We start from the raw sequence: 12031 nt of genomic DNA, 5'->3' as shown, positions 1-12031 counted from the left end.
GGTTTGTTTTAACTATTTGACTTATGATAATCCTAGTAATTGACCAAATATGTCCCTAATGTGTAAACATTAACAAATGTTCAATAAAACCTCAATCATAAATGTCTAATAAATATGAAAGAGTCATTTTCTCACAAATACACTTGTCTACTAACATATATTATGTAAAAATACTTTAAGATATACTATTATTTTTTCACTTTACTAGAATCTTACAATTTTTGTTGCGATCTTATGTTTTGTGATCTTGTTACCCCCTCTCGATCTTAAAAACATAATTGAGTAGGATCTTCCGATCTCAACTACGATTTTATATTTCACGATCTTGCTATTCTCTCCCGATCTTAGGTAAGATCTCGATCTTGACAACCTTGATCCTGAGGTTTAAAACAATATTGTCTCTAAGCCTTGGAATGCAGATTATCTCTTTCTTATCACCAATAAATATCTGTGAAGTCAAATTCATTGTTTGCAATTTCTACTGGTAATAATGTTGCTTGATGGTGGAGTTGGTTGGTCTAAATATTGTGTAAGGATTTGATAATTTGGTACTTTACGATAATCATAATCCAACCTTTTCAAATAAAATATTTTCTTTATTTATTCACTCATATAAACTTGATTCTGAATAAAAAATTATGACGAAAGTTGATTTATGTTGCTGATCTCACTTACTATAATAAGGTTTTGTATTCTGTTAACTAATATATATAAACCTTATCAAATATGCTACCTTTTATTTCTCCAAAGAATGACCATAGCTTAAGCCTTTTATTTATTATTAATTTTCTTTCCAATTAATGCTTACATCAGATTCCAAGCATTTTTTATTAGGATTTTGCGGAATAAAGTGAATGAAAAGAACACATGTTGCGGGTGGCAATGCTCTTGTTTTTATTCCAAAATTTTAGTACAGGAATAAAGTGGTGTGATTTGCATGGTGTCTTTTTCATTTATCTAGTTAAGTACAATGTTGTATTATATCATATCTAATCATGACACACTACTAGAAATACTCTGTTTTCCTGCGGATTTACCTGCGGATTTCGGCTAATTATCCGCAGGAAACATATTTCCTGCGGATTTTCCTGCGGTTTCATGTCCCCAGCTAAAACCTTCGTGGGTAATATTTTCGGCAGGAAGTTCCGCAGGTAATTCCGCAGCTAAATCTGCAAGTAATTTTATCTCAAATTAAAAAAAATTATTAAATTTTTAACATTATAAATTATACATTAAAATAACCATAATATAAAAGTTTAGTGCCTAGGCACTGAATTGGGAGAGGCAGGTTCATCTTTATGCTAGTAGCCCCCCAAAATTCTAGCTTTGATCCTTAAGCTCATTCCTTGTAAATTTTCCTGCCACAACCAACCATAAGGGGACGAAGGAACCATAGCAAAGTGCACTTAAATGATGAAACAAAACAACTAATAAAGCTCCAAAATACTAGTGAATACTAATTTCTTCTAAACTAATATAAATCTGTTTTTCCTTTGCAAATCAATACACATGCAACCATGTATAGGGAAATTAGTGAGTTTATTTGACTTGAAACCAAGTACTTTTGCACAAGTCAGGCCTCCAGTATATATGTCTCAAAATTTTCAGATTATAAGAAATCACTTTGAATCACATACTTTTTTGAAATAAAGGAAAAAGGATTTACCTGTGAGACATTAAATTGCATAAGTAATCTAAAGAGGCTTCTTGTCTAGGAGGTTATTCATGTCACTATCTTTGATCAATCTTAACATAACTTAGTCCTTATAAGATTAAAATAAAAATCAAGTAGATAGGTATAGTTATAGTAATGCATCGACATAGAGAGAAAATCAAATAATAATAATACTTTTTTTTACAGGAATATTAATACTTTTAATACTTATTAAATTCTCTTTCTACTAAAATGTAAAATTAGATAAATTATGTAGAAATAAATTTAAAAGGGTTTAATGGCTGTTCAAATAGAAATGAAACCATGAGGAAAAAAGAAGAAATCCATCAGAATTAGAGGGTCGGGTTATTCAAAGATGTAAATTAGGCCTGCCACATTCCGAAGAAAAAAACAAGCTAATAATAAAACAACTAACTTATTATAAAAAAAATATCAAGAGTGATTAGATTACCTTCACTCCAGGCATTTGGACTCACTCAACAGCAGTTCCAGTAGCCTTTGAAAGAAACTCTGCTAAAGTTTCCTCTGCAATGGACAAAAGCCTAAAGAGAGAAAAATGACACATGATTTCATAAGTCCAAGCAGACCCATCCAAATATTCACAGACAAGGAAAAAACAAAAAGGGGGCCCAATGACAATAACAATCATACTCCCACTAACAATCCTATAAACAGATGACCCATCAGTAAAAGCCAGATGACAGTTAATCTCAAATCAAAAGATTGATAGTTTATATAAAAGTGGATATTTAAGTCTCTTGTCACCTTGAACTCCTTAGAACAAATTAATCTGCCTCATGTTATATTTAACAAAAGGTAAAAAACAGTATCTTCAATGTGAAATAGTACAAACTTACATTATAATTTAGCAAAATTCCTATAAGAACAGGATGGTTCCTATTACCTTTGATGGATTTTTCCGTGAAGAAATGAATTTGTCCTTCAGGAATTGTTTGTGTTTCCTTGAAGTAAACCAAGATAGGAAAGTTTGGCCACCAGAATTCCCAATTAACAAATGATGAGTATCTACAACAGATAAACATGTGTTTTAGTCCTACACTGCTGTAAAAGTCTAGTCAGTGTTGAAACAAAATATGATACTTAAATTGAAAAGGACCCAAAAGAAGAAGAGAAATGTAACAGCCAACCAATATGATCATCACAGTCTTTAGCAAGAGAAGAATACTCAGAACGAAAACAATCATTCTGCTGCTGCGCGTACGCAACATATTTCGACGGGTCAGAGGAATTGCTGAGGCGAAGTGCGTCTGGGAACGAGACACTTTTGTTCTGCTGTAACTGTGGCAGAGACCAAGCTGTACCTTTTCCAAATCTCCTGGCTACAGAATTCAAAAGAAACGAAGCCTGACACCTCTTGAAATTTCTGAGCTCATGAAGTTATGTTAACAATTTTACCACCTTCGGAAATTTCAACTCTTTTCTCCAACTCTTCAAGCTGATCTTTAACATCTTCTAATCTGTCACCAAGCCAACAACTATTTATGTTTGTATTGGGAAAACTGACTAGAGTTTGCTCCCAAAAATATGTAGAAACAGAATAACCATAAAAGTTTTTCAAAACCAAATTTCACAAAAAATGGGATAAGCGCTAAGCACAAGTGTTACAAAAGTGTGAGGCATACCTATTGATGAAAACCAATATCTTGAGTGAGTATAGTTGGAGGGATACAAAAATGCTACTACTGCAATAGCTAAAGGAAGCATTAACTGGAACATCAAGCAGAGCCGAATATCCCAGTAAACTCTGCAACCAACTAACTAACATATCATGATTCAGCATAAAAGTTAGCTGCAACTTCAACACTTCAAAGTATATACAATTTAGGAGAGAATAAGCATGAGACTATTATTTAGAGGAGGAAAAAAGAGTACCAACCGTTCATAAACTACACTGGTAAAGGCTGCAACAAGGAGGGTACACATACAACAAAACCCAATCCGTTCATATATAGATGTATGTTGTAATGGTAATGCTAACCAACCGGTAAAGTGTCCCACAAGACCTATTGTTATCAGGTTTTAAATGGTAATAAACAGAACCAAAAGCCACCCCTGTAATTCCAGCATAAAATTAAGCTAACAATAAGCAGTTATTGCAATTTTTAGAACCTTGATAAACAACATGAACACTAGTCAAAAGAAGCCATTCTTCACACCAAAAACATTGGATTACTTACTAGTTTCAATTCCTTCATAAACACTAAAGAAAATAGAGTCTTCAGAATATCCAAAAAAGAAAAAACATCAAATCACTACTACAACTTCAATCCCTCCGCAAAAACACAGTAATTCACTTCCTATCAAAAGCAGCACCAGCTTCATTGAAATTCTTTCACATTCATCTAATCTCAGATCACCAAAAACGAATCAAAATAACTGAAATCATACAGATCGAAGAGCATAAATACCTGAGATTATGAGGTTGATCTGGAAACGCTGAGGAAGAAGAAGATCCTGGATCTATGGAAGACATCTGAAGTACATCACGATCGTTACCCAACACGAGACGATACTTGCGGCCAATCAGAGAACGAAAAACTGTCATCTCCGCCGCCACTGCCTTCAATTTCACTACCTCCGATTTTTCGGCTGAATAGGAAGCTCTTGAATTGGAGAGTAAGAACCTTTGAACGACGATTTGGTGTCACAGCGAGCGGCTCTGTAACAGTGAAGATAACTTAGGGTTTCCGAGGAAAAAGCTAACGGTGGAGACAGAGAGAGAGAGAGAGAGGAGGAGAAAGCCTCCGTTAATTTTTCACAATTTCTTATTAATATCAAAAATAAATTTAAGAACTAAATACAGAATTAGTAGATAAATGATTAAAATTGTTTTGAAAAACTTTCTATAAAATTGTTATGAAAATATATAATAATTTTTTATTACAAACTTATTCCAATTTAAGATATTATCCTAATGGTAGATTTTTTGGCCAAATATAAGATACATAGTATGTTTCATTCCTATTATAAAAAAAATTCCAATATTATATAAAAGTGTTTAAATAGGTGGTAGTTTATATGTGTAATAATTAACTATAGTTTTAATTTGTAGTAAAATAATGATAGTTAATCTTACATATGTTTTTAGTGTTGGTCCAATATGAGATAGGGAGTAAGTTCGATTTCTATATAGAAATTTTATCACATTTTTCTTTTAAATTTTAGAAAAAAGGATTGATAATATAAAATAATTTTACATTATCAATCAATTACGACCATGTATCATGCTAAATCAAACTGTAATTTTTAAATTTTTCATAAGACATGATTAAATGATATATTGTGCATAATCATTTAACTCAAATCGAAGTAATATATTAATTTAAAAAAACTACTATTATTTTTAAAAATATTTAAATTAATTTTCTCATATATATATATATATATATATATATATATATATATATATATATATATATATATTTGGCAGGATACATAGTTGTCATTGGTTATTGAGGTAATATTTCTGAAATATGAGTTACTTATGTAATTTTTTAAAAAAATTAGTTATTATAAAAAAATCTTCGATATCCATTCTCAAAATTTTTTATACCTTTTATTAATTTTATTTTTCAAATTTTTTATACCTTTTATTTCTTTAAAAAATTAAGAGGAAAAAATTTAAAAATAACACAATTCACATTAAAACATTATAAAATATTAAATAATTAACCATTAAATATAATGATTAATTTTTAAACAAATTTAGACAAAAATTACTATTACTTTAAGAAAATAGTTTAATTTGCAGCAAAATCCGCAGGAAACTTTCCTGCGGAATTACCTGCGTATTTCGTATAATAGTTTGGTTTTATTAAAATAGGTATCCGCAGCAAAATGCGCAGGAAAGTTTTCTGCGGATTTACCTGCGGATTTTGCATTGTAGTTTCATTTTCTGTTTGAAGTATATAAATCGCAGAAAAATCCGCAGGTATTCCTGTGGAATTTTCTGCCATTTCTGTATCTGCAGGAATATTTAGTTTATTTAAGAAAGTCCCAGGAAATTCCGTAGGTAAACCTGCGGAATATTTTCCACAGGAAATTCCGCAGGTAATACGTATATTTCTAGTAGTGACCGCTCTGTAATTATGTAAGTTATCGATACTGATTTTGAATATTCTTTGATATGCTTATTATAGAAACTAGCAAACTTGTAACTTTAAATAATCCTGATTTGAAGTGTTTATATCTGAATAAATACAAGAAAACATGTATAGTTTCTCAAATTCTCTTGAAAAAATTCACCTCAGTTCAAATTGACAGGTAGGAAAATTGGCTTACTAAGCAATGGCCCAAATGTAGTATATATATCTTGACTAAAGAAAATTGCCCACAATCTAAAATATGTTAGAAAAAATTCTTTCAAACGATTTGAAGTTGCCATAAACAAAATAAAAGTTAATCAAAATCAAAGTTAAATGAAACTACTAGTTTTAGGAAATTTAACTATTATTCGCAATTTTTGGAATATTATTCATCCTGGAATATGTTTTGTTATTGTGGAAAATAGTCCTGCACCTGCTTAGTATATCGACTTTGTTTTATTCTCAGAGTTATAATTATTCTTTATAAATAAATGGAATGAATACTCTGCCTTTTAAATCAACTTCAAGAATACATTCTTATGGTCCTCAAGTACAGCACATGCAAGATCTACAAATGATATTGGACCCAATTAATATGTAGCTTATATGCAGTCGTGAATTGTTGCCACTTGAACGGAAGAAAAAGCAATTTCGCTATTAGTAGCATGTAAATTGATAGCTTGATGTAGCCCGTTGTTGCTTTATGTCAATGTATTATGGCATATGCCTAAGTGCTATATAGTGACAGAAAGTGTAGAATTTTGTAAAGGAGTGTGGCAATCATCATATCACACATTTCTTGTGCTATTTTTAATTCATTCTGATTCCATAATTAAGGGCCCGTTTGTTTTGCCTTTCTTTAAAAATGATTTTTATAGTACAAAATTTTGTGTAAAAGAATTTTACAAAGAATTTTTTTATAAAAGATTCAAATGAAAATCTGGTTTGAATAGTTATTTTTAAAATGTGATTTTAGATATTTCATCTATTTATAGGAAAACAATTTGGATATCAAAATTTCAAAAAATCACTTAATTTTGAAGCTATTTCAAATAGATTTTCATAAAAAATATTTTTAAATTATAAATTTTTAAAAAATTTATATTTTGAAATATTTTTAATAAGGCTCTTCTTTTGAAGTGGAGAAAGGCGGGCTCGGTTTTAGAAGATTGGAAATTTTTAATAAGGCTCTTCTTTTGAAGTGGAGTTGGAGGATTTTTGGTGCTAATAATGAATTATGGTATCGAATGTTAAAAGCGAGGTATGAGGACGTGAACATTAGATTGGGTGGAAATTATTTGTATTCTAAGAAGGATAAGTCTAGGTCGGTGTGGTGGGTGGATATCATATCGTTGGGGAAGGAACTACCGGAGAATTTTTATACTAACAATTTTCTTTTTCAGGTTGGAGACGGGCACAAGATCTCATTTTGGTATTCTCATTGGTTGAACGAAGGCATTTTGAAGGATCTTTTTCCGAATCTTTTTAAGATGTCTTTGCTTCAAGAAGTTTCTATCGGTGCCATGGGTGGATGGGTTGACGGAGGATGGAATTGGGGAGATTTAGGGATCCCGGCCAATGTCGTTTTGCGGGCAGGTGCTTTTCATAATGCTGTCTCTTCCGCTGTTGTGATGGAAGACCGAAGGGGTTCTTCCCTTGATCCTGTTTTCTCTGTTTTTTCCACTATTAATGCTGCCAACGCTGAGGTAGGCGAAAATGTTGAAGATGATGCGGCAATATTCAATTCTGTGCAGCTGGGAGTGGATGGAAATGATGCTGCCACCTTCAGTGTTATTAGGGAAAGAGGCAATTCCGTGCAGCAGTCTGGTGAGGGAAATGCTGCTGCCACCATTGGCGATTGGGACAGGCTGCGCCTTTTGATCGATGAGGTTCAAATTTCCTTTTCTCGTGCGGACTCGGCTAAGTGGAAGCTTCTTTCGGATGGTATCTACACCGTAGCATCTTGTTATCATTACTTGTGCAGTTTTTATGTCCCGTTAGGTCCGGCAAATAATTTTGATTCGGCTTTTGTGGATATTTGGAAGCTTGAGGCTCCTTTGAAGGTTAAGGCTTTTGGTTGGAAATGCTTTATCAGCAAAGTAGAAACTAAGGATTCTCTTTTGTTTAAAGGTATTATCTCTAACAACGCGAATTTGGAGTGTGATTTTTGTGCCGGTTCTATTGAATCACTTCATCACTCTTTTATTTCTTGCCAAAATTCCGGTATTGTTTGGAGAGAAGTGGCCGATTGGATCGGGTTGCCTTTTAAACCCGATTTAGACTTTAAAGAGGGATTTATCTATTGGAGTTCTTTTTGCCGGTCTAAGAAGGTCAAAGTTGCAAAACTTTGTATCGTTTGGCTTGCGATTTTATGGAGCTTGTGGTTACGTAGGAATGATATAATTTTCAACCAAGGTTCATGGAACCCGAGGGATGTCATATGGAGCTGTAAGACCTTAATTTGGAGGTGGTCTTTTATTGGGAAAATTACACATTCCAATTATAACTTCTTTGAGTTTAGCAATAACCCATTGTTTTACTTAAGTTAAGTTTCAATAGGTTTGTAATTTTCTTTTTTGGATTGTTGGTGTTGTATTTGAACGTTTGGTTTAATATATATTTCTTGATTTAAAATATATATATATATACATATATATATATATATATATATATATATATATATATATATATATATATATATATATATATATGTTTATGTTATAGGATGTTAAAATGAGTGTTTCATTTTAGAAAAAATAAATATAAAAAAAACGGTTTTGAAAAATCTATTTTTAAAAATCCAAAAAAAAATATCTATTTCTATAGCCAAAACAAATTGGTCCTATATCAGATGTGAAAAGTACCTGCATGCAATTTTTTTTTCTTGACAATTTTGCTAGCTTCCTTCTTATCTAATGATTATTGGCATATTTAAGACCCTTCTTAAGTAAGGGGTGCAAAACTTTATTGATTATTAATTTATTATAAAGATTTATTGGAGAATTATATTGTACTCAATTTAATATGTATTCAAAAAGAGAGTTGAAGGGAGACCTCCAACTCGCTTGTGTTTTCTCTGGTTGTGCTAATTAGTGACTCTCCACCCTTTTCATTTGTTCTCCTTGAGACGGAAGGGTTAAGTGGTTTGACAAATCCGACTTTTAATTTTAGTTTCTTTTCTAGGTTAAAAGTTGGCTCCACCAATTTGGAGGTCTCTCACTTTCAATATGTCACTTCCAGTATGTTGATGATACTTTAATTTGGACTGAACCATCAACTGAATATTTATGTACTTTAAAATCATCCTAAATGAGTTTGAACGTTCTTCAAATCAAGTGGTTAATTTTAATAAGAGTAGTTTGATGGGGATACATGTTGACCCATATTTTCTCAGGCTTATTGAGAATTTTATGCATTGCAAATTGAGTCTATGATGTTTCGGTATCTTAGGTTGCTAGTTGGAGTTAAACTCGCCCGCGTTTAGAGTCTTCTTGGGAAGCTTTGCTGAACCTGATCTAGAAGAGACTTAACTCCTAGTCGCATAAGTATGTTAGTTTAGGGGGCAGGGTTATTCTCCTTAACTCGATGATTAATGTTATTCTTGTTTTCTATCTATAGTTCTTAAGATGACTATGTCAGTATGAAAGAAGTTAGTTAGGATTTAAAGGTGGTTTCTTTAAGGTGTGCGGAAGGAATTTCTAAATTACCTTGTGTTAGGTGGTCTGAAGTTTGTAGGGATAATAAGTTAGGGGATTCAGATGTTAAAGACCTTTGCCTAGTTAATCTCGATCTTCTGGCTAAATAGAGATATAGACTCTTGACGGATTCTTCTGGTCTTTGGTTTGATATCCTTTATGCCTGTTGTGGTACATCTAATTTCTCATTCTAGTGTGGGGGTAGGCCATTGTAGAGTCGTAACATTTCCACCTTCATCTATTCCATGAAAGCCCGTTGTATTGGAAGGGGAAACTGTAGAAGATCTCTCGTTGGAAAAGGTTACTTATTCAATCATCCATCTTCCTTGACTCCTCGGGTGTGTACTTTCCTCTCTCTTATTTTATGCTTATTTCTTTCATTTAGGACAATGAGTATTTTAAGTGTGCGGGAGGGATGTCATTTATTTATTTTTTTTCTATTTTTTTCTACTTTTTTTAGTTTCAAAAAATAATAAAAAATTGCATGTTTTTTCTTTGGTTTTTGGGGTTGCAAGTATTGTGTAAGTAATTTCATTATTTTCGTGAATAACGATTTGTGGCGTGATGTGAGTGACTTTCTTTGCATTCTTAGTATTATAAAATGAATTTCATTTTAAATTATTTTTCATTTCTGGTGGATCATTATCCTTGGTGAGAATTTGAGTGACTAACAATCATGAGCGAAATCACACAACAAGAGTATGTGAGAAAATTTTAAATCCTATGAGGATCTTGCCACTTATGATATATTATGTGGTAAATTGTTCTTTTATTAGCTTTGATTGTCACAAAAAATTATAACACACTAAAGCCATATCCCTCGAAGTTTAGAATGAGAAGTTTTTCTTCCCCAATTAATGTTGATCCCAAAACTCTCTTAAACTGCATGTTCTATTTTTGTTTTCTTTTTTCATTTTTATGTTGTTGTACCTTTTGAAGAGTTTTGTTCGGATAAAAAAAGTTCAAATATGAGAGAATTTGATCAGTGTTTTTTAATACACACTCTTTCACTCTGTGTTACAATAATTCTAGAACTTCTCATGTTAATTTCATTGCTGTTAGTACGTTCTTAAAGTTAAGTTCAAATTTGCTTTTATTTTATTTATGTTGCTTATTTTCGGAATAAGTTGTATTTGAATACTTTCTTACGATACATATAATAACTTTAGCTACTCATTTGATCGAGGCGTGTGAATATGCGTTAGAAAGCTAAGATAAAAAGTTACAAGTTTTTTGTTGATGTCAGAAGTCAATTCTGAAAGCAGAGGAGTCAAATAATAATTTTTTCACTCTAGACTTAATAAAAATAAATTATTCAATTTTGGGACAAACTTAAATTTTTTTTGCCGGTACTCTTAGAGTCAAATTTTCATTATTAATGAAGCTAAATGCAACATTATCGAAAGATATACAGTTTTTATGAAATAAAGAAAACCACTAGGATTACATGGTCGGTTAAATTACAAGGTTATTCTACTATTTTAGAATTTCATCAAGACTTTAAAATTAATATATTATCCATTTTTTATTCAAATGCTTTTCAATCTTATTTTGTGTATCTTGTTTGTTTAATCTGTGTTTCATAGAATAAAGTTAATTAAATTTGATCAATGCATGTTCCTTAATCTAATCACGTGTTAACTTAGCTTATTCGATAACTTTGATTTATCTTTAACTATCATATTTATTGCAGAAATTTAGGAATATAATTCCCATAGTAACGTTTGTCTAATGGATATATTATCATAAAAAATGAATTGAATCCGCTTATGTATGTAGCGATATAATAACCAATGATAATCTGAAATTACTGAACCAATAGATTAATCCATTAATCATAATCATTTTTTTTATGTTTAAGTGTCTGAAAACCTAAACCCCCATTCATTTCTTTCTTTCGATTAAATTAATTTAGAATTATTGCGATACGATTCGAGTGTCGTTTTCTTATATTACACTTTAATAACTCATTTTTTACCTGTGTGCGCGATAGGGAATCAAATCACTATTATAATAACTAATAAAATATCTCTTTTCATTAGACTCTGCTAATTACTAAAACATCTCAATAGTAAACTTTTTTTTTTTTGGTGTTAATCTCAATAGTAAACTTAGTCATTACTATTCTATTGGAGTCCTTTGGGTTTTATTAAAACAATCCCATTAAGGTTCTAAATAATTTTAGAAATTAGTCTCAACATTTATGCTCACAGAATATTTAATCTACACCTTAAAAAAAATCATGAATTTATTCTTCATTGTTGTCAGTTAGAATTTATGCTCAAATAGTTATGGGCTTGTTCTCAACAAATATAGATATTCTAGACCATTCAAGTTAACTGCAAAAATGAAACGCTTAGTGGTCCTCAAGTATAAGACATATGCAGAAAATATTGTGGGAATGAAGTGTTTGCGTGAAGCTAGCTAATCTCATTAGTAATATGTTGGGTGGTGCAGCCTTGTGGCTCTAAATTTGCTGGTATCTATTCTGATCAAGAAAAAAAGACAGGAAATTCAGTATAAGCCTACAATACATATTGAATGTGACCTTTTGC

At 31.4% G+C, this 12031-nt stretch overlaps 1 long non-coding RNA gene across 5 annotated transcripts; it reads right to left on the bottom strand.

Moving 5' to 3' along the window:
* Positions 1 to 331: 331 nt before the first annotated feature.
* LOC131609298 (uncharacterized) lies at positions 332 to 4480 on the bottom strand. Of its 5 annotated transcripts, XR_009286069.1 has the most exons (7): positions 4105 to 4480; positions 3874 to 3993; positions 3319 to 3748; positions 2824 to 3153; positions 2580 to 2701; positions 2127 to 2217; positions 380 to 1358 (listed from the first exon to the last, which is right to left on the bottom strand). It is a non-coding gene; the product is annotated as an uncharacterized LOC131609298 (long non-coding RNA). The 5 variants fall into 5 exon arrangements; XR_009286066.1 differs by having other exon boundaries at positions 614 to 1358; positions 3319 to 3993; XR_009286067.1 differs by having other exon boundaries at positions 615 to 1358; positions 3874 to 4480.
* Between the last annotated feature and the right edge of the window lie 7551 nt (positions 4481 to 12031).

Source organism: Vicia villosa, linkage group LG6, assembly GCF_029867415.1.
Source record: "Vicia villosa cultivar HV-30 ecotype Madison, WI linkage group LG6, Vvil1.0, whole genome shotgun sequence".
NCBI classification, from domain to species: Eukaryota; Viridiplantae; Streptophyta; class Magnoliopsida; order Fabales; family Fabaceae; genus Vicia; species Vicia villosa.
This window is presented reverse-complemented; position numbering and strand designations above follow the sequence as displayed.